At 43.1% G+C, this 22,915-nt stretch overlaps 1 long non-coding RNA gene across 1 annotated transcript in view; it reads right to left on the minus strand.

The window, feature by feature from the left end:
• Positions 1–479: 479 nt before the first annotated feature.
• The window catches only part of LOC143159056 (uncharacterized), a 29,329-nt gene continuing 6,893 nt past the window's right edge, over positions 480–22,915 (minus strand). Inside the window, exons 2-3 of the long non-coding RNA XR_012995097.1 lie at positions 16,006–16,171; positions 480–550 (exon numbers count right to left, since the gene is read on the minus strand). This is a non-coding gene — a long non-coding RNA (uncharacterized LOC143159056). The remainder of the gene's footprint in view (positions 551–16,005; positions 16,172–22,915) is intronic.

The following is a 22,915-nucleotide window of genomic DNA, read 5'->3' on the forward strand; positions in this document are numbered from 1 at the left end:
GGGACGTTGTGAGGTTTAATGAATTCATGCTTGCAAAGTAATTTAAGATTTCAGATGAAAACTGCTAGAGAAGTGCAAAATGCATTATAATTAAAACAGAAAGGATACAAAATAATAATAATCAAAAGGCCCTGAAGCTGCTGATCACTGTAAAGGGAGAATATTTGTACTTGAAGTTACTAATAAAAACATCAATCACTGCATTACAAAGTAAGGTTTTTTAGCTACATAGCATGTTAATACTATGCTATTTATTATTCCGCTTAGTATTTCCATTGTCTTTGCACAGAAAGAAAAATCTATTAAACTGATTTACTGTGAACTTATATCAAAAGGAGATCAGCATCATGCCCAAAGTATGTCAGAAGAGTGTGAAGCCCTGGCGTGCTTGTTCATATGGCTATCTTTACTCACAGCAGAAGTCCATAGGGTGATTCACCGGAGTGATTGCAGAAGCTCTTGTGGAATGGGGGCCTTGGTATGCAGGAGCAAGGGAATGAAAAGTCGTCCTCTCACCACAAACAATGCAGTCCACACAGAGTACCAAATCCTTGGAAAGAAAACAGAAATTGTGTAGCACATCCCAAAGCCTTTTCAGCTACCATAGATTTCATTATGTAACACAGAAAACACAGGGATTAGTGTTACCTTACACACCTCCATAAAACGAAGGTTATCTTTGCCCATGCCCAGCTGAAAGCTGAGGGGATGGAAGGCAATGGCTCTTGTGAGGTATTTCAGAGAAAGCTGTTGTAGAAGCAGCAGGGCAAAACCACAGAACAGGCAAGAACAGAATGTGTATTCTGTTCATCAAGACACATCCAAAATCCAAAAATCCAAAATATTTTGCATCTTGATCCAAAATCCAAAAACTTTTGGATCCCAAAGCCAAGCCTAAGACTGACTGAAGATTTATGGCAGTTGGTTCAATTGCATTCTTGTAAACTCCATAAACCGCAGTCATCGCTGTGCAGCCTGCAAGGCCTGGGTCCCCCCTCCATAACAAGGGAGGCAGCTAATGCCTTGGCAGGGACGGTACCTGCCAGTAGGTCAGTGCAAGCTGTCAGCCTTGAGAGGAGGTGTAGGAGCTGACCTACCTTACAGATGGGGACAAGTCCTCAGACAATTGAAATGGTCATCAGTTTCTGTGCTTCATGTACAGCTAATACCAAATGAAGGGTCGTGCAACCTTTTAAATAAAGATGGCTTTCCTGTTACGGGGCAACTTATGCATGCCCTGTCTTCAGAGGTCAATGCTGAATTGGGGGAGAAGAGATAAGAGAGGATTTTACCTATTTGGAAATGTAAGGGATTAAGTTGGACTTTGAATTCCAGTTTCCTAGGCGTATCTTTGAAACTTGGCTCTCATGTGGGTAAAAAAATAAACATTTTTAATGTACTTTAGGAACTGATCTTGTTTTCATGGAGCTGCACTTGGTCCCTCCTGAGATGAAATGGGTATTTGTCCTGGCATGGGAGAATCACAGAAGCTGCCTGTTCTGGGCATGGCAAGCCCCTGGGCAACCGTCAGGATCGAAGGGCCCCATGGCAACCGTCAGGATCCTGGCTGACACCAGCCTCTGAGTTTTGAGAGCTCTCTGGCCTCAGCTTCCCATTTTGCAGCTGGGGAACTCAAGCGGTGCTGCACTTGGGACAACAAACATACAGAGCCTGGTTCCTGTAAGCCGATTCCTGGTTCATCCGCAGACGATGAGCTCCCAGAAAAGCAGATTACACAGTGTCCGGTTTAGGGAGGACCATATATGCTGTTGTGGTGGGTTGACCCTGGCTGGATGCCAGGTGCCCACCAAAGCCACTCTATCACTCCCCCTTCTCAGCTGGACAGGGGAGAGAAAATATAACAAAAGGCTCGTGGGTCGAGATAAGGACAGGGAGAGATCACTCACCAAGTACCATCAGGGGCAAAACAGACTTGACTCAGGGAAATTAATTTTAATTTATTGCCAATCAAATCAGAGTAGGATAATGAGAAAACAAAAACTAAATCTTAAAGCACCTTCCCCCCACCCCTTCCTTCTTCCTGGGCTTAACTTTACTCCCGATTTTCTCTACCTCCTCCCCCCAAGCGGTGCAGGGGGATGGGGAATGGGGGTTGTGGTCAGTTCACCACACGTTTCTGCTGCTCCTTCCTCCTCAGGGGGAGGACTCCTCACACTCTTCCCCTGCTCCAGCATGGGGTCCCTCCCACGGGAGACAGTTCTCCACAAACTTCTCCAACGTGGGTCCTCCCACGGGCTACAGTTCTTCACAAACTGCTCCAGCATGGGTCCTCTCCACGGGGTGCAGTCCTTCAGGAACAGTCTGCTCCGGTATGGGTCCCCTGCGGGGTCACAGGTCCTGCCGGCAAACCTGCTCCAGCGTGGGCTCCTCTCTCCACAGGTCCTGCCAGGAGCCTGCTCCAGCGCGGGCTTCCCACGGGGTCACAGCCTCCTTCGGGCATCCACCTGCTCTGGCGTGGGGTCCTCCACAGGCTGCAGGTGGATGTCTGCTCCACCGTTAACCTCCATGGGCTGCAGGGGGACAGCCTGCCTCACCATGGTCTTCCCCATGGGCTGCAGGGAAATCTCTGCTCCGGCGCCTGGAGCACCTCCTCCCCCTCCTTCTTCACTGACCTTGGTGTCTGCGGAGTTGTTTCTCTCACATATTCTCACTCCTCTCTACAGCTACATTTGCCCAGGTTTTTTTCCTCCTTAAATATGTTATCCCAGAGGTGCTACCACCGTCACTGATTGGCTCGGCCTTGGCCAGCGGAGGTTCTGTCTTGGCTCTATCAGACACAGGGGAAGCTTCTAGCAGCTTCTCACAGAAGCCACCCCTTGTACCCCCCCGGCTACCAAAGCCTTGCCACACAAACCCAGTACAGCTGTATAGCTCTTAACATCCTTGGACATTGTGTTTCGATGAAGTACACATTTTAGGGACTTAACAGGGAATGAGAAAGAAAGGGATAATCCATCTTTATTGAAAAGACAAAAGGGGAAATGTGGGAAGTATTCCAGCCCTCTACCACAAAAATACCTTAATGTATTAGTCATCCAAGTGTTTGCAACATGTTCTGGCATTTCTGATGCCAAATCTGTGACTGAAATACTGAGGAAAGCCAGGTGTCAATAGTCTTTCTAGCAATGAGTGACACCCCAGACATATTCTTTGAAAAAGCCCATTTTGTGTTAGATAGCTTGAGGTCCAAATGTTTACAAACGCAAACTCTGAGTCTACCCGCGCTCTGAGGAGCAGCTGTGGGTCTGACAGTGGCTCTGTTTCTAGAGTGGTATAGAAAGCCTCAGCCGTGGTGTTGTGAAATTAAATGCGTGGGTGCTTCCACTCAGAGCAACTTCACAGAAATAAGAAGTTTCCTTAGTGCTGTGGGCAGATGTGACCCAGCTGTGGAGTTGGGACGGTGTTACATCAAGTAGTTCATGCCTTGAAACAACTGGTCTGCTCTGGGGGAAGGGAGAAATAATTTTCCCATTAAATCTGTTCCTGCCTAGTGTATTTCAGATATCTAGCACCCAGATTTCTTCTCTTCTTGTAGTATGGACAGGTACTGGAAAAAATAGTGTGTGGCAACTGGATATCACCCTTCACTTAAATTTCTCAAAGTATATTGCAAAGGTGAGAAAATGCTCCTTTCCCCTGTTCTCACAAATGTAAGGGGTATAAAGCCAGGACAGAGGTTCTGCAGGTGTCTGAAGAGAGTGATGGAAGAGGTGGGAATAGGGTCCCCGTGTTCTCTGTGTCCACGGGTGTTCCAGGCTCAGGAGAGCAAGTGAGGGCTGACAAATGGGCTGGAGACAGTGCTGTAGTTGTGGGTTCTTGGCTTGCTCCTCTGCTAAGTGTCAGAGTCCTGTTCTGTACCAAAGGAGGGAACTTTGGAAAGGGCACCAAAGCACATTACATTATGAGAAGTGATCATAAATATCTCTGTAGTGGAAGACAGAGTTCTTGCTTAGAGCTGTCTGAATTATCAGAGGGTTTAGTGCTCACTACATTGGATTTTTACTTCTTTTTAACATTTCAGGTTGTCAATAAAGCACTTAAGTATATACAGATATGCTGACTGTGGGGAGCTATAGGTGTTAAACCAAAAAGGACCATGCAGTAGCCTGGGTTTGACTTCCTCCCTGCTAGAGGCCACTAAGCTTCATCCAGTTACTTGCGTACTGATTTCAGTAACTTCTGCTGGGCTAATGCAAGCTTGATCGCAATTTGAGGATGTCAAAGAAGCAGGAGTCATCATTTCCTTTGGTAGTTTATTCCATGAGTTTGTGCCTCTTACTGGAGGGGCTAGGGATGAACCTGGTAAGAGGAAGAACGGAAAATAAGGTTTATTTATACCTTTAAAACTGTGTAGCTTTATGTTTGGCCATTCAGTCTAGAGGTTTGCTAGCTGCTTGTTTATCCCAGGGAAGTCATTCCTATATACTTTGTCGAGTCGCTTCTTGATGTTTGTCCTTTATCTTGACTTCCTTGTTCTAAGCAAGCTGAGCTTCTTCATTCTCCCACTGTAACACATTTTCTCTGTCTGATGGAAAACTTTTCTGGCTCCTTTCTGCCTCTCTTTCAATTTTCAAGTGTCTTTTTTAAAACTTAGATAACAGATTTGTCTGCAGTATTCCATCATTGGTCTTGCCAGTCTCACATACTCTGATAAAATTGTTCATCTGCTCACTCCTCCTCTGTCCAGATACTCCTCTCTTCTTGTACAGGGTCAAGAACCATGGAAATGAAAGCGAAAATTCCTTTTTTCTGGTTCCAAATATAGCTAATTGTTTGGAATTATGTGGTGTGGATTTCTCAAAGTAGAAAATGAAAATATACTAAATAGGTAAAGGAAACAAGACAAGAGCCTGAAAATAGCCAACTGTTCTAGAATAGCTCCGAGAATAGCTCATTTCCCATATCTCTAAACCTATTCTTAGGCTAGTCATTTATGGGATGGAGTCTTAGTGTACTTCTCTCGGTGATGTTTCAGTTAAAGAGGTCTAAGTGAGGTTTGGATAAAACACAGTCTGCCCCAGTTGCAGCTCTGTGCTTTCTGTGTCTGCATCTCTGTTGGGATTTATCCTCATGTGCATGTCACTGTACAGCTGCTGGTTGTTCCAGTTATCCAGTCTTTCATCTTCTCACTGATCTGTGAAGAACATGGGTGGAGCTTTTCTTTTCACTTGGAGGAGATGTTGAGCCATGAATGTGCCTGTATTGGTAATTTTATGACAACTTCACATAAAACTAAACACTATCATTTTATCACACTTACAGTGATCCACCTATATTACTCTTCTAAGTGTGAATAACAAAGGACTCCAGTTTAGGATCAGAAACAACACCTACAAGCAGATATTTGAAGACATATTTTCAAAAAGTTGGATTTCCTCAGTCTGAAAATGAGACTGGCCAAACTGATATTGATCGGCCAAATTTCCAGTAGAAATTTTGGAGAACCCTTGAGACTCTGGCAACTTCTCTGAGGTGCTCAAAGAGAAATAGAGCTCTTTTAAATATCTAGACAAAAAATGCAAGAGCCAATGAAGCAGGGGATTTCATAACTTAATTAAAAGTGGGGCAAACCAGCTGATTTATGAAAAAACATCAAAACAAGGCAAAATTCTAGAGTCTAAAATTGAGTGCATACCCAATTATAAATTTTTACATTTATAACAGGCCAGTAGCTTTTTTATAATAGGCCAGTGGACCATCCCTGCTCCCACTGCAGTCCATGCAAAAGACTTCAGGGAAAAGCAGGACTGGAATCTCTTTAATTACCCATTTTTATATATATCTATAGATATATAGATATATATAATTTTTTTTTAAATGGTTGTCAAGGCTGGACAAAACACAGTTGCAATAAAAGTCAAAAAAGTCACAGTTCTAGCCATCTTTTCTTGTCCCCCAATTTTACTGATTCTTTGTGGACTCCCTAGCTCTTATTTCTCTAGAGCAGGAGAATGAGGGCTATGAGCCAAAAAGACTATTATTTATTACAATCTGTAGTGGGAGTGATGGCAGCTGTTGATGGTAGTTTTTCATTAACAGTTAAGTAAAGCCAATAAATGTTGTAATGCACTGCGCAATGGCAGATGGTAAGCTAGAGAGAGTTTCTACCTCAATCAGTGCTCCATGTTCATCTCCACTTTGAAATACCATCTAAATAGGAAAGAGTTTTAAAAAGGACCACCTGTTTAGCTACCTTATTCCCACATAACTTTTGTGTGTCTGGAAATATAGTCCAAATACAAACTGCTAGGATAAAACAGACTGCTTGCGACCAAAAGGAGGAGAAAAAATCCCTTTCCACTGACAATTTGGCTCCTACCTACAGCGCAGTTTCTAGCCTATCTTATGCTCTTTTTCTTTGCAGAATTGAGTGGATGCCTCGGCCTGGAATAAAGCACCAGCCCATGCTGAAGCTCAAACATTTACAGCTTTCTTTTCCAGAATCAGTAGTGTAGGTTAGGATAGAAATGCTCTTTCCACACTATTCTTTATGTCCCACTTGGCATTTCTCTTGAAAACTTGCTCATGTTCCTGGTGAGTTATCTTTATGCTTAGATTATATCATAGGCAAAAGGTGGCCTCATGCAGAGAAGCCTAAGCCTGACTGTTTGAAATGGAATAATCTGAAGGAGAAAAGCAATATTTGGTTCTTGAATTTCAGCAATATTAGCCTCTAGGAAAACTTCTCTTTTTCTACCAGCATCTGCTCCTACAACGTCTACGATTACTGACAGAAAGCTCTTGCTAGTACCAGCAACTGCACTACTTTGGATACTGTCATGATGACTATAGTACAGGATCTAGAGATATGTTGTAAGTGGTTTCCGAGGCATTTTGTAGTGTCTTGCATGTCTGATGATGGTAATGCACTTCTAGCATTGTCATTTTTATATTGAAGAGAAAAGAATATAAATAATGGATTGGACCAGGGTATTAAACCTTTAAGTTCCCGAGTCTGCTAGTGGTCCCTGCTGTATTCTGAGTCAGGAGCTAGTGAAAACAGCAGTGCACATATAGGCCCTCCCTGCCAGTAAATAGGTTATTTGATGCCTGAAGCATCAGTGCAGTTTCTGTACGTTATTGCTGTTATATAGTGAGAGTGATGCAGCACCGTATTTCCAAGTGAATGCACAAACTTCGTGAGTCATAGCTATGCTCTGAAGGGAGGCACAGAAACTCCTTTTTGGTTTATCTGTACTGCAGTGCCTGGAAAGTTAAAGCAAAACGATCAAAAAAATAAAGTCAAAGTCTGGTAAATCAATATGCTGATGCCCATATGAAAAAGTAACCTAGTGCTGAAAAGTAAGTTAGATATTACTGTAGTTTAATCCATGTGCTCCAAGAAAGCTGCTACTCCAAGAGTGGCTGGTAACAACAGGTGTATTTCTCATGTCCCAGCTACTTCATTGCTATTGTTTGGTGAGATCATACTATTTATAGAAAAATCACTATAAACAGCCATCCAACCAAAAGGCATTGCATAGACTCTGCAATACAGCAAACATCTCTCAGCAGGATCACTAGTGCAAAAGGTGCAGTTAGATGTAGGATGCTGCAACTGGCGTTCTGCCTTGAGGACTAAACCAAAAATGTTCTGCTCTCCCTTAGTCTCTTGCTGCAGCAGGAATGGAGAGCAGCTGCTTGTAATGAAGGTAGTGTACAAGCTGGAAATACATGTGCCACTACATTGTATGCTGCTTCTCCTTCATCCAGCCACTGGGAAGGGGTATTTGTGAGCTTTGCTCACTCGTAGCTCTTTACTAATTTCCACCTTTAAACCATTAAACATGAATTGTGGCACTTTGTGTATCTATGAAATGGGGGTTTTCCATGGCTGTTGTTAGGAAAAAAATCAGTAGCAAAACGTTCAATGATGACATTTTTAAGACTAAATAATGAAAACAAATCAGCACTTTTCTCATTAGGTGAGCCTGTGGAATCCCTTGTGGATACAGCTTGGACCTGCACAATCTACAGAGGACACGTTGATCCAGTTGTGACTCTTTTAGGTACAGATCTTAAATGTCTGAGAAAAACGTGCAGAGCCAAAACCTTATTTTTGCACGACACTGTGGTCTGTTACAAAGTGAAGGGACATCAATGTCATGCAAACTTTATTATTGCTCCCAGTTGATGAAATCCTCTCTATCACCAGCATTCTTGATACACTTCTTTTCACAAAAAGAACATAAACTGTACTTATTTATTGTTTTCTATGAGGAAAGTCAATGAGAAAACAGAAGAGAGTTTTCCATAGGGGAGACTGCAATGAATATTTTTCCTCCCAAGTCGCTGCAGCAACACTGAGAGCAGAATGGTGCCTGCCTTTGCGTGTAATTACAAACAAAATGTCTGCAATCCCAAATCAAAAGGGACCTCACATAGATGCTTAAAACACCTCTTTGGGAGCTACCTATGCTGCATGGGCAAATGCTTACAAGCATCTGCATTCAAACATCAGGAGATCTGTAACTGCAGCCCGGGACACTATAGAGGTGGCTCTGATCCATAGCACTCAGACCTAGACCAGGGATCAGCCCCAGGCTGCAGGAGTTCCCCATCTTTGATTCAGGTCTAGACTTCTCGCTCTTTTTAAATTTAAGAAACACTGACAGTTCTATTAATTTCCAATAGAATTACATGTTCACCTATCTAAAAAATTCCTTATGATTGACATCAGTGGAATGGGTCTTAAGGAACAATTACCCTCCTCTGAGGCGGCATTGCTTCCTTCTCCTATGGAGCTCGTGGTCTCTTCCCCACTGGAAACTTCTCAGTTAAATCTGGAAATTAGCACCAGACACCCTCAGCGGGTTTAGGAGCTCTCCGAAGCCTCTGCCAAGTGTCCAGCCCCGTGCCAGAGGAACAGCACACATCTGACCAGGTGTGGGAAGCCAGTAGATGCTACGGTCTCTGCCAGTCCAGCCATCTGCTCTCAGCCTACCGGCGCGGAAGGAGGTGTGCTGGTCTGAGCCCATGGCAGAGCTCTCAGCTTTATAAAGTGCCCCGGCACAATTCCTCTTTGGTGGCTTTTGATTTGCCTTGGAGTGATGGGGGGAAGGGGAAGGGGCTGTCTTGCTTTTTGTTTCTTCAGCTGGGGACTTCCAGCATGTCATTTTCTTCTGCGCATCTTAAGTCTCCAATCAGGGGCAATTATGATAGCACATTATGTAAATATTAAAGACAATTGCAGAGCTTTAATTAAAGCCAACTTTTTTTCTTTTCCCTCTCCCTCCCTCCCTCCTCTCGATTTAGTCGGGAACACAATAAACTTAATCAGCTGCCCCAAATTATGCATGCATTAGCCCGTGAGATTCAGCAAGGCCAGGCTTCTCAAGGACAAAGAAATATACTGAGCTCCAACATCTCACTTTGTTTTCTCCAGCCATCTTTTGTGGTGTGTCATGGGAAAAATTCTAATGAGTCTCTCTGTGCTGCTGGAGAAATTCCTGTCAGGCAGAAGCCAGTTGCTCTCTCTACTCTTTATTTTCCAGATACAAATTTTCTGTTACCCTGTCCTCTTGCAAAGAAGGAAAGTTGCATCAGGACAGACTGGACTGGCACTGGCTTATCATAATCTATAACAGTTTTACTTTTCTGGAGTTGATTTTCCTCCCTTCTCACACAACTTCAAGCTTTTTGGCACTGCAGCACACTGACGAACACATGTTAGTTTGCATCTATAAAATAGTTTCTCTATGTCTACTTTCATTGTGCACGGATTTGATTGTGCTTGTCACAGAGTATTTTTTTTAAATCTGCTATAAAGCTGAGGATGTGATATGAAGTATTCTGCTTCTAGGGAAATTTCTGGCACAGTGGAGATGCAGAAGAATTTGCTAACCCTCCCTCCCTGTAAGTCTTCCAGCTAGCAAAACTGCTCAAATTAACAAAGCTTCAGGAGGGAGATACACACTGTCCTTCTGACTCATCTTTATGAGGGGAGGTTGCAGGCTGACCCGTCTTTTTTCTGATTTTTTTTGCCTTATCTTTCTGCTGTGGGTTTAAAGACAAAATGATTTTCATCTCCAGGTCTGGGTTCTTTCTGCTGCGACCCACGTGGCTCTGCTTCATGCTCCCTGACTGTTTCAAATGCGAGCATGCTTCAGATTAGCCTGGTTCTGCAGCTTTAGACAAATGAATTGTTTCCTGACACCGGGGTTCTGAATCGGCTGCGTGCCTGCATGCGTGCACACGTGGGGAGGAGGAGGAATAAGGAGGGGACAAGGAGAGGGGGCAGCTGGGGGATGTGGCTGTGCTGTCCCACTGGGGCAGCGGCTGGGCTGCCAGAGCCACCTGGAAGCACGAGCTGGTGCTTTGGGGTCTGTGCATACGTCCCCAAGCTCGGCCGTCATTTTGAGCATGCACTGCATGGTAGTGGCAGGAAGCTGCTTTGACCAAATGTTTGTGGGTGTTCTTGTTTGCTCATTGACAGAATAATAACTTGCTGCTCTTTGTATTAAGGGAAAAAACCCTGAAAATGCAGCCTTCTGGAAATATTTGTGCTTATTTATGTCGGAGCGTCAGTCTCAATTTAAGAAGACAAGACAAAAATAGCAATTTCTCCTGGTATCTGGCTGGCTTGCTCGCCAGCGTGCCACATGTAGTTTAACAATAGACAGGCTCAGTGTGTGCCCGCTGTGGGAAAGCACCGAGAGGAAATGAGGGCGTGATCTGAAGCATGACATCATCCCATCTACCAAACAAGCACCTATGCTTAATTTCTCCAGATCAAAGACAGATATTTACGTATCTAAATTGAAGCCGTTTGCCATGATAGGAATGAAATCTATACCATTTAACGTCTTTTCTGAGACATTATCCATCATTTTTTAGAAAATAAATACCTTGGGTTTGGTTTGACTTTTGTGTGCTGCTATGAGGAAGCCCTTCCTCTAGCACAGCCCTCTGCCCACGGATGAGGAAGGTGGGAATGCGCCTCCTCTGAGGTGTAAGGAACCGTCCAAGAGCAGGACCCTTGCAAGGGACCACATCAAGCAGGGAGTCCGGCTCCAGAGCAGCTCAAGGGGGAACGGAAAAAAAATCTTTCTGCGCCATCTATGCAAATCAGCTTGTGCCTGCCAAGGTGAATTCAGAGGGGCTCCCCAGGCAAGGCTGAGAATTTGTTATCCTACTTCTATTGCATCCTGCTCGGGTTTTGTTTTAACTGCCAGGAAAGCGTTAATTTTAGTGTAGATTCACCCACTTCAGTTTCCCAAGGTCAGTTAGGTGTCAGGTGTGTCCCACTGGCTTGGGACACAATGCTTACTTTATTTACCTACCTAAGAAAAAAATCTACAGGTGCCTAGGCCCTATAGGGATTTTAAGTGACATAGATGTGGCTTACTAATTATTTCCTGCTAACACTACTGGTTTTTCTAGTGAAGACACAATCTTAGTTTTTTTACTGCCTCAACCATGCAAGAATATATTACGAATATACTAATTACTGACAGCCAATGGATTTATTCTTTTGGCTGCGGTGTAGTGAACTTTAGCTGTGCCTTAAGTCCCAGTTTTCTGAGCCATAAAATCTCTGTTCATTTGGATGCATGTTCCCCTTCCTTTGCTATAATATACCAAGGTATATTACCCTTCTCAGCAGAAAATGCTGGCAAATGAGAACAAGCGAGGAAGTGAATTTTCAATCAGAAGAGAATTGAACTATTAAAATTAGTGAGACTAAGATGACTTTAAACATATGGTGAGTAGGAAATTTTGTATTAATTTACCTGATAAGTGACTTTCTTCCTCTTAAGACTAGAACAAATAAGAATACAACAGCTACTAAGTCTTTTCACAGTCTCATCTCCAGGTTTTAAGGATATGCCATTCAGCATTTACATTTAATCTTCTATTTCAGAGGAAGGGTACCCTTTGGTCTGGCTGGCTCTCTTCTTTTTATGGAGCAATCTTCAGAATTCAGTTGTAAAGAAGAGAAAGAAAGCCTTGCTCAATAATAAAGTTGCAAACATTCTGCCTTTTAGATCTTGGCAACGCCTGCTTGCCTGTTGTGTAATGTATTAAACTGTTATTTGTTTGGGGTTTTAATGCTCAGCTCTCACTAGCAGGACTAATGCAATGAAAACCCGAAGGATTTGACTTTGTTGTGATAAGCCAAAGTCTCCACTGAAGGAAATGAAATGCATTTCCTGAATCTCCGGACAAAGTTACCACAATAGCTTTAGTGCAGTTTTGTTAAAGAGGCTTATTGAAATAATGCAATGGAGGATTGTCCAGTGTACTGCTGCACAGCTAGACTAGGGTAAAAGTCCTCTGCCTGCCACTAAATCACCAGTCTGTTGAGCAGGTCTTCAATATCCCAGGTGAAGCTAATAGGGAGAGTGCAATAGCACTGCAGGTGTAAAGGGAGACCAGTGGTCTGAGCACATAGGGCTATAGAGAAGGAAGAAAATGTTCTCTTATGTGCATATGAAAGGAGGAAAGAGAACAAGCTGGTGTGTGACAACTGAATCCCCCAAAACAGTTTAGAGGAAGGACAAAGACAGTTTAGAAAAAAACCAAGGTAAATGCCAGGTCTGCCACATACGGTGTTATGCGGAGGGTCGGTGAATAGCGAACAATGACGCACCAGGTACAAGTACAATAAGGTGTATATACAGTTAATATTAGCTTTGATATATGGTTTATGAAATGAGATAACAATCATAAAACATTGTAACTTGCAGAAAAGCCTTCCTGTGTGGAAGGAATAGGGTAGCAGAAGGAGTGTAAGAGATGTGTAACAACATTATTACTGTGATCACAAGGCGTAGGCTAGCTGGTGAGGGAAGGAAGAGAGGAAAGAGAAAGGAAAAGTGTTTGAGGCATTCAAGTAGTTCTTGTTAGGTCCTAACGTCAAGCCATTATGAAACTAGGGCAAGATGCCCACTTCTTCGTCAAAGCACTTCCCCTTGCTGCAACGCACTGGTGAGAAAAAGTTAGTGGCACTGTCAGGGAGACGAGGAATTGTCCTGCTCTTGCATTTTCATAAAAAAGAAGGCAGGAGACATATCATTAGGAGCTTATCTGGTATAAGCCCTGGAGTACTATTTCCGCTGGGGAAAAAAAAATCAGAAAAAAGGGCAAAGGAAGGAGAAGAAAAGAATTCTGCTTCAGAAAGGAGAGAAGTATGGGTTGGAGGTTACATCAGATGCTGGGCTCTCTGACTTCAAGACAGCAGAAGAGATGGGCTGGCTAGAAGCCAGGTAAGACAACTTGAACAAGAGGCATATTTCCATTGAACCCATAGTTGGGTTTTGCCAAAACTTCATCAAAATCCAGCTGTCTCTGCAGAACATACTAGTTTTGGAGAATCAGCAAATTTTAACAGTTCCATTTTCCCCATCTCCCACACCCCTGGTTGTAGTTAGGTTTTAAACCAAAATCTCTCCCTAAATTATCTGATGCTACTTCTCAACTCTCCTCCTATTGGGACTGCTAATAAAACTCCATCATCTTCACTCTAAGTTGATAGAATTGAAAATAGTATCATGCCACCAGCCATGGTGAAGCACAGCCTGAAGAGCCTCCCTTTTCAGTGAGCATGAACTTGGAGCTCCGGATCCAGTCTGCCTTTAAGTTAAAGACTTTCTGGTCCTTTTGGACTGTTCATGTATATGGACCAAGAAAATCCACGGTGACTTGATGCAGAGTTTCAAGTTCTTACTACTTTTGGGCTTCTCTGTCTCTGAGGTATAAATGCAAATCATAATGATCTCTCAGATGCATTTGGAGCAGATGTAACACTTGCAGGTTTCTAATTAGTTTTCTTAAGGTCCTGTTGCAGTTATACATTGTGGGAAGAAAGTTTTAGCTCTTCAGCTTCCTCCTTAGGCCACAAACTCCCTTTTTTTTTCTTTCTCTATTCCTTCATTTGTCAGTGATGTAAGATCTAGGACTAAAATAAGAGACCTTTGCACCACATACACTACCTGGCTCTGAGCTGCTTCTATATGATTTCTGTGGATGGGATACAAAGGTACAAACATGTGGTCTGTGGTCCGCTTGCTGTTGGACCTAGGAGAAGAACCTAAGGACTGATAGCTTTCAGACTCGAAAGAGCATCCCTGGATGAGAGCAGGTGGAGATCAAGATTTCTAGGGGGAAGTAACCAATTTGAGCACTCAGATATGTTTATATTTTATATTTTGTAAATATAAACCATCTTTGTAAAGGTAAAGGTCTGAAATATACTTGTAGGAAACAAAGAATTGATCACTGAGATTAGCTGTCTTTACACTTTTATACCGCTCCTATTGGGGAACTACAACACAGGCCTGCAGGCCGCAAAGGGTGTCTTTCCATATCCAGAGAGTTTCATTGTTAGCTAACCTTTTTAGGTTTCTGGTTCACACATACGGCATATGTATGCTGAGTAACTTAGCTGAACAGTTGGTTCATCAATATTTACATCGGAGACCTTTATAAATAACCCATCAGATTTCCACACACACGTTTGCTAAACTTACAGTTATGACATCCACCACAAGCCCCAAGAGCTTGCCTTTAGAAACGATCGATGGAGGCAAGTTTCTCCACTGCTTGGAAGAAAAAAAAAACAACAACATTTATTGGCGTTTACATCTGTAAAATCTGCCTTCAGAATTACTCCGTTGTGTCACTGCTGTGCTGCATTGTTTTCAATTGTCATTTGGCTGTTTGGGATAAATGAAAATGAACTAGTCAATGTAAAGACTCCCTGGGTTTTAATGTTGTCAGTAAAAATGAGAAAATTATCTTCCGTTATCACAGAATATCCCAAACCAATACACGAGTTGCTTATCATTGTAGAGAATAAATAACATTGAATTTATTTCATGATTTTACAGAAGTTGATAAGGAGCTCTTCTTTTCCAAATGATTTGCGGGTGATTGTGATCTGTTAATATCACTCTCTTTTTTTCTTAATGGGAACTGTTAATCCAAGGCTGCAATGCTTCCTTTGGAAGAAGGGATGCAAAGGGCAGCAAGGGTGTAAATGTGGAGTGGATGATTTGAAGGCAGTGGCATCGTGCTACCCATAACTGAGCGTTGCTTCTTGGAGTTCTTTCAGTGATGCTGAGGTGAAACTTGTGTGTGTAGTGTAACATCTTTGCTGCCTCTCTGTCCCCGGGGTTGAAACACATGTGCTAATTCTTGATGACTGCAGTAGCACCTCCTGCTGTGTGCAAAGCTGATCAACCTTGCCTGCCCTTCCTGTTGACTTCTATTTACAGACTGCTGAGGAACTCAAACACTTACTGTGGAAATGGGGAGGAGGGAGGGGAAAGAAGGGAAGAGCTCCCTAAGAGTAACCCTAACCCAGGGGGACCGTCTCACTAGACTCTCTCTCCACTGATGGAGAGAAGGAGGCCTTTTTTCTGAATACTCCTCTGAAAACCTAACTTCAGGCACCGAGGAGCACGTCCTGAGGCTGTTGGAAGGACAGTTTGCCTGGTGGAGTCACAGCGACTTGCGAACACTTGTCTCAACTCACTGAACTTTCACGTTGGCTGTGTTGCGGGCTGGTTTTTGTAAGCATCACAGCAAGGGGAGATTTTAAAGAGGGATTAAAACTCCACAGACGTTTGTAGGGAACTTCTCACAGGCAACAACCTGAAGAGGAAAGAGAAATGCTATCTCAGGATATCTGCTTCCTCCTGTTGCGTCCCCGTGGCTCGCAGAACAGAGGCACATCATGTATGTGTCATGTGAAGCCGAGGCAGCCTCGTGCCCAGCCATGGGAAAGGGGCCTGCAGTTTGGCAGACGGAGGAATTGAGCCTCCTGACAGCCAGGATCCTCAGGAAGGGGTGAACTTCACCGCGATTTGTCTCAATGAGATCTTTGATGAAGTGAGAGTAATGATAACTTTGACATTTTAAGGAACTCTCCTTGCCCTTGGCAGCATTTCCGCTGACAGCAGAGCCACTTCTCAGAGCAGATATTGTAAACAACAAACACAGTTAGCTTGTTCAGTGCCGTGTGTCTCACTGAGGACTTACCCCTTCGGAGGAAAGGATCATACACAGCTGGTGTGCATGACGGCAAATAATACTTGGTATCACAGGCAAAAAATGAACTTTCAGCTGAAGTAGCTTTGATCACTGCTGATTTCTATGACGATAAATGTTGCTTGTCCTAGATTGGGAGCAGCCAACCTTCCAGAGCCTGACAGGCAAGAAAATAAAATGTGTAAAGTCAGAGAATCATGGATTTTGTAAACTACTTAATTTAGCCTTTGGCAGGTATTTTTAGCATAAGAGCTAATATAGTTATACTGTGCAGCATCAAATATATCGGACTTATTCTTTCACCAATTTAATAAATGTCCAAACATGCATTTTAGTACATTATATTTGCTTTTGTTGGTAGCATAGCTATGGCTTTTAATTAAAAATAGTTATAACAATAATTACAAAATTTTGCACAGAAGCAGGCCAGTTCTGGCCTCGACAGCTGTATCTCTACCAGCAAATAAACCAGACTAGGGCTCCTTCTCCAGCCCTGACAGCAAGTGGCACAGCCTGCGATCATATAGGTAAGCTGTCTTCCTCCCAAAACCAAGTAACCTCATCAATAACTGCCTATTGTGAAAAATCCCCAGCACCAAAACATGCCCTGGCATTGCCTGGGACAGTTGGCGCAGGGCAAAACTGTGCCAATAAGCACACCAACAGTTACACAGTGCAGATGCTCAGGTGCCAGGATCCATGCCCTGACCCATTTCAATTTGCTACTGCAGTTGTAGCCGCTGTGACGTATAGTGCTTTTTATGTCCTGTGGTGATTTTCCAGAGAGGTGTCTCGCGTTCTGCTGTGCACACACAAAGATTTGCAAAATGCAGCACCTTTTTGTGGTGGGCTCATGATAAATAAAAGAGCCATAGGAAAGTTATAGTCCCTTGGCTAGCCATGGAAAAATAGAGCCGTCTCCTCTCTTGCCTTTGCCAACTGGTCCCCAGTCCCTGCAGAGGTCCATCAGCTGGTTGGCAGGTCCCTGCACAGCACAGTAACTGTCAGTCCCTACTTTTCCTCCTCTGCCTCACAGAGCCCATTTGCATCTCTTGAGAGACACAGCAGCTCCCTGGTGCTTCGGTTGCTCCTTTGCCCTTGCAAGGCTTGCCCGGTTGCTGAGTGGTGGGTGCTACGTGCCAGCAGCGCACAGAGGGACAGGGTGCTGCTGCCCTGCACAGCCTAGTCACCCCACCAGCTGGTCCCAGCATGGACTGGTGGGCTGGACAGGCAGACACAGAGAAGGACACCTGATATACCAAAGAACTGCATGCAGCTTGGGAGATATATTTTAGCCAGGCACTGTTTTAGCCTGGTTCGCATCTACTCTTTGAATGCCATATAATGTGAAGTGGGGTGTGGAAAGCCATAAAGCAGCAAGCTGCCTGCCTATGGAGGACCTTCTCTTGCTGTGTTTATCTAACCTGACCATTGCCTCCATTCAAATTACTTTTTTCATGTTTTATAGAAACTGCCTAGTAAGGTCTAAGGAGCAGCTCAGGGATTTTCTAAGGGATTGATTAGACACAATTCACGTCAGGCGCTCAGCAGGCTTAGCTGTTCACTCCAGTCGTGCCCATTGCAGGGGGCGAGACCCCTTGGCAGGCATGTCCGGATAGCATTGCAGCTGTCCGGATGCTGTCCGAGTGCCTCCAATCGCAGAGGCATCCAAGAGGCTGAAGGATGAGTTTAGCAACTTCTGAAAACAAACTGATTCGTAGAAGCCACAGTCCAACTCGGCGGCTTAGAGCCACTGATGAGGATGTGATTTAGAGGGCTGTTTGGGCAGGTACAGAGTAGGTTCTCTGCCAGTTTGAATCTGTATCTTTCTAATGGGTTGGGGAGAAAAGGCACTTCTGCTTTCAATCAAGTTAATGAACTCTCATACTGGGCTGGCTGGAGCAGACAAGGGGATACAGATATAGACTTCCGTCTGTCTTTTCTGTGTGCTGTACAAATATTGCAGCACGTTGTATGAGAAATGTGCAACTCTGAGACCAATATACAGGATTTGTCATTTCATTTCTTTTCAAAGGACTATTAATAGTAAATCAAACATCAATTTAACATAAACAGAGTGTAGGTGCCAGCTCTGCCTTTATAGCACAGCACATGCATGTCTTCAGTCAGCTTAATTACTGCAGTGGTAGCATTGAAGCTTGAAAGAAAGCCTCCACCAGCATTTTGAAAGTGGAAAATCCTGTAGAACCTTGATTTTTGCTGAGCTATTTGGAGTTCACAGAAGACTTAAATTCAGTGGAAAAACAAAAACCTTTCTGTTGTCCACTGAGACTTGATTGTTTGATAGCAAAAGCAAGCCTGGCAAAGAACCAGGGAAGTGAGAAATTCCAGTTAAAGAGCTTAGGCCTGACTGTGGCTTTTTTTTTCCTTTTCCAAGAAACAAAAGACCATGTCCTTGTCAGACGACATCAATGCATCTTGCTCAGGGCTGATTAGAAGGTTGCTGTGGGAAACCTTGGCTAAATTACAGAACAAAGTCTTGCATGTGCTCCTGCTAGACTCCTCCTAACTTGCTGACACCTCTCCCTTCTGTATTGAACCACTGCTCCACACAGCCATTGAAAATACCACTGACACATGTGGTGCCTTCAAGCTGAAGGGATGAAAGCCTGGCAGGTGGAAAAATGGCAAAACAGGGGAGGAGGCAAAAGTTCTTTCACTGAGACGTTGGATTTCAGGTTCTCAGCACTTTCGTAGGCTGTTGATTGCCAAGAATGGTCATGGGTGTGGATCACTTCTCCTTTTTATACTAACTGAAGATGTAATGTTGCAAGATCTTAAGCTTCACTGAAGAATGACCTCTTCTTCCTTGGACCTTCAAGTCATGCTCAGCACTGTTTAACTACTTATAAAACTAGATACTTTCTTTCAGGTGAAGGAGTCTAGAAATGATGGTGGCCTGTTTCTTAAGACACTTATTTTTGTTGTACTTGAATCTTAATCAGGGAGTTGTATTTAAGCTATTAAACCTTCAGTTTTTCCCTTCCTTCGAAAACAATAGTGGTTATCGGGAAAAGAGCATCCTCTAGGCTGCTTTTTAGGAGCTTTATTTTAATTATAAACTCTTGAAATGGCAGCAGTAGGAAGCAAGGAAATATGGTCTAATATCAGGATAATGCTGTTATCTTGGAAAGGTTGCAAACCTACATTTCTCCGTCCACAAACTGTATTTACTCCCTTAAGGAGGAAATATGTAAGGGAAGAAAAAAAATCTATGTGAGAGTGTGTGTGTGCGTGTGCGCGTGTGTATGTAAAACTGCACATAAGGCAAGCTTAGAAAATCCCTCTGGATAAAATTTGCAAAAGAATTTTTCTTCCTTTTTTCAATACAGGAAGGCATACAGCAACTTTTTGCAACTTTCACATAGATGTTGACACTTTCACCTCTCTAGATTGATCTGGAGATGAGCTTTGTGAGTGGGTCCTCGTGTAGGTAACAGTAACACCGGTCGGTTTAGACACTGCAAGTGCAGATGTGGGAATCACAAGTTAAAATGTGTGCCTCTGACCCCTGAAAGACCTGAAAGAGGATGTCTGTTCTGTCTGCACTTTAGGCTAAGGAAGAAAATGTCTATTAGTGGGGCTGATCTTTCCTTTCTTCAGCAGCCACCAAAGGGGACAAAATCACAAATTCCCACCCATGTCCTACTCCAGCTTGCTGAGTGAAGCTGTGCATACACAGCACTCATTATATGTACACAACCCTGCATTATTGATCAAGACAGGTATGTCCGTTTAACACTGTAGCTAACAACTGGAAAGCTCTTGTCTTTGGTGATGCTAAATATGTCCTGGCACCTGAGGAGGGCTGGAAGCTGTAGAAAGAAGACCAAGCGTGATACCACTAGACAGGGTGAGCCGGTGGGAGGGAATGGCCAAAGCTAAAGAAGGGATTGGTTCAGTGGTCACACAGAAAAAAAGAAGGGTAAATAATTTTGACTGGAATAAAATGTCGGTTGCAATTTTGGGGATATTTTGGTATATTGTGAAAGTATACTGCACAGTATTTTTATTTCTAAATTCACATCAACATCACCAGAGATACTATTAGCTGTTGAGGCTTGTGGAGGCATCAAAGGTAAAGGGAGACAATGATATAAAACAATTCTCTCTAGCCGCTTTGATAGAGAAAAGGAAAAGGACAGAAGACTAATGGTAAATGTAGAAGAGGGCAGAAGAAGAAGAGAAACTGCATGCAGCAGGGAAGGGAACAGAATGGACTTTCAAAAAGATCTGACCTATGCTCAAAGAATAGCTCAGAGTGATGAGGAGACTAGAGCAGGAGACAGCATGAGGATGCATTATTGTTCTGGTCTGAGCCTTGTTTACAATAGCATCACCTAAAGTTCAGTGAATTTGTGTTAGAGACCTTTGCAAAGGCTGTGTGTTATGTGTTTCCACTAAATATGTGGGCTTTGAAGAGGTAATTAAAAATGGTTTCCTTGTCTCATGGAGCTTGGCTGCTCATCTGCATTCTGCACATCCATTCCCTGCGGATGTGCAGCGCAACTGTTTGCCTGGCCACCTGGAGAGCAAATCCACCTAAAGACTAACCCGGGGAGAAAAGTTTTCAGCCAGATCCATTTCCCAGTCTCTCAGTGGTTGAGCTGGCTTGTGACAGTTTAGAGCACTCATCACTGTGCACGTAATATCATGATTATACACCACGATTGCACACCACACACCACACATGGTGAGGATGTGTCTGCTGCTGGGGTGGTGCATGCAGCAGAAGTGGTGGGCAGAGAGCTGGAGGTGGCATTGTCTCAAACTTTTGTGCCAAGATTTACCACAGGATGTTTTAAGCAGCCATGATATATAGTGTACACTATAAGGTGCAACCACAGAAACACCAAGAAATTGTGAAAAATAGAAGAGTGACAAGTGGAAAAATGTAAGCAGGGACTCATATTTACATGATTTTTTGAGTGACTTCTTTATCCTTTGAGATTTACTCTAAAAGCTGTGTTTTTCCTCTCTGCACTGGGGATAGTGCTGCTTTTATTTGGTATTATAAATGATGTATTTTTACTCTCCGGTTCAAGCAGAATACAGTCCTTTTCCCTAGAACAAGTGTGGTTTTCTCCTTGCTAGATGGATTGTTATTTTGGTTCTATTCCACTAACGTTATATATAATTCACAGGGTTTTGTTCTCCTTTAAAATTTGTGGGGCTGAGATTGGTTTGTTATTCGCATATAATATAAGCTGACAGAAGCCGTAATACAGGAGTATGATTACACAGAATAATTCATAATTTTTTACTTCTAGGCAAACAGATGCAGTTGGAAAGTATGTCTGTTTGCAAGGATGGCTGTCTTTGTTCAGTCCATAGCAAGCCTGAACCATTAGGGAGTTTTAGGGTGTAGAGGATTCAGGCAGCTGCTCTGGTCATTTTCAGACTCCAGATGTACAGCAGAAAAGTCCCTTTTCTTCCTGCTGAATAATATTAAGAATAATACACTGTTAGAGGTGAGAGCTAGAAGTAGGAAAATATTACTTAGAGGAATGAACAAAGGAAGGGGATGCTGGCTCTAAACCCTGGCTTCATGGTCTCCTTTTCTTTCTCACTCTGAAACCAAGGATAAAAATATCTGTATTCTCAGAAGGGATTGGAAGCATCAAATATTTTATAAAGCTTATTCAAAATGAGTCTAGGCAAAAAACCTACAAATGCAAACCAAGAACCAGAAAAAGAAATTTGACTTCTTGGACAGAAAAATGGCCAGATTCAGTGTGACCGAAAGTAGATATTAAAACTTGTTAAATGATGATGGTCATTTTAGGGGGAGTGGGGGAAGAGAGAGACTTTTAAAATGAGGTCTAAATACTTATTTTCTCTGTTCTTAGAATGTTTCTACTTTCCATTTTGAAATGGTGCTTTGTTCTGAAGTTTACCTAATCTTAATTTTTCTAAGAGGTAAAATGAATTACTTCATTTTTTTATCTAACCAGTCATTGAAAAAGCAGTTTTATTCACAGCTCTGTTTGAAGTGATGAAATGCAAATGTGTCCTTCCCTGTAGGGGCTGTGTGTTCAGGATCCTTCCACCCTTCCGCAGAGCTCTTCTTACATCAGCGGAAAAATGGCCTGTTTAGGCACAGGGAAAACCCTTCCAATGGTGAAAATTAATGTTATGAGTGCTGGGGGAATGCTGGAACTTGCCGGTTATGTTTGCTATAAGGGCACTGTCTACAGAAATTAAGTATGGATTTCCCATGTAAGTGTTGTGGGTGCATTTATTCACAGTCTAGCTTGCAACTTCTCTAGTGGCGTGATAATTATTTTTGTCTACTCAATGACCTCATCTCCTCATTGCTGCCAAATAAAAACCAAAAAGTATCTGAACTTTTGCTTGTAAAAAACAGGGATGATAAGTTTTCTGTCTATGCTCTGTAGATGCTCATTCCCTCCTGAACTGTCACTTCAGAGTCTCATAGTTACTGCTGAAAAGGAAATTTGTGGAGCACTTTTTAAATGTTCTTGTCGGGTATACTTCACTTTTCTTTTAAATGGTGTCTCCAGATATTTCTTTTAGCTAGGCTCAGACTTGTCTGAGGCACTTGAGGTTGAAGTACCCCTGTGCATTTGGATGGACTCTGACGTAGGTCCTCTCAGGTTTTTTAGAGGTTACAGCAATCCAGAATATTCTTTTTTTTCTTTTTTTTTTTCCCCCTCAAAAAAAGGTGCTGATGCCATGCCTCCTTTACAGTATTTGGGACTGGGGAAGAAAATGCAGTCATTTCATGTGTGCATATCACCTTGCATTCCCCCAGCTAGTGTGAAAGCACTAAGAACACTTGGAAATGGGACAGGGACAACACTTGCCATGGGACAAAGCCCTGGAGGGAAGAGGGGCCCAAGAAAGCTGGGTAATATTT

This window comes from Aptenodytes patagonicus, chromosome 3 (assembly GCF_965638725.1).
Source record: "Aptenodytes patagonicus chromosome 3, bAptPat1.pri.cur, whole genome shotgun sequence".
NCBI classification, from domain to species: Eukaryota; Metazoa; Chordata; class Aves; order Sphenisciformes; family Spheniscidae; genus Aptenodytes; species Aptenodytes patagonicus.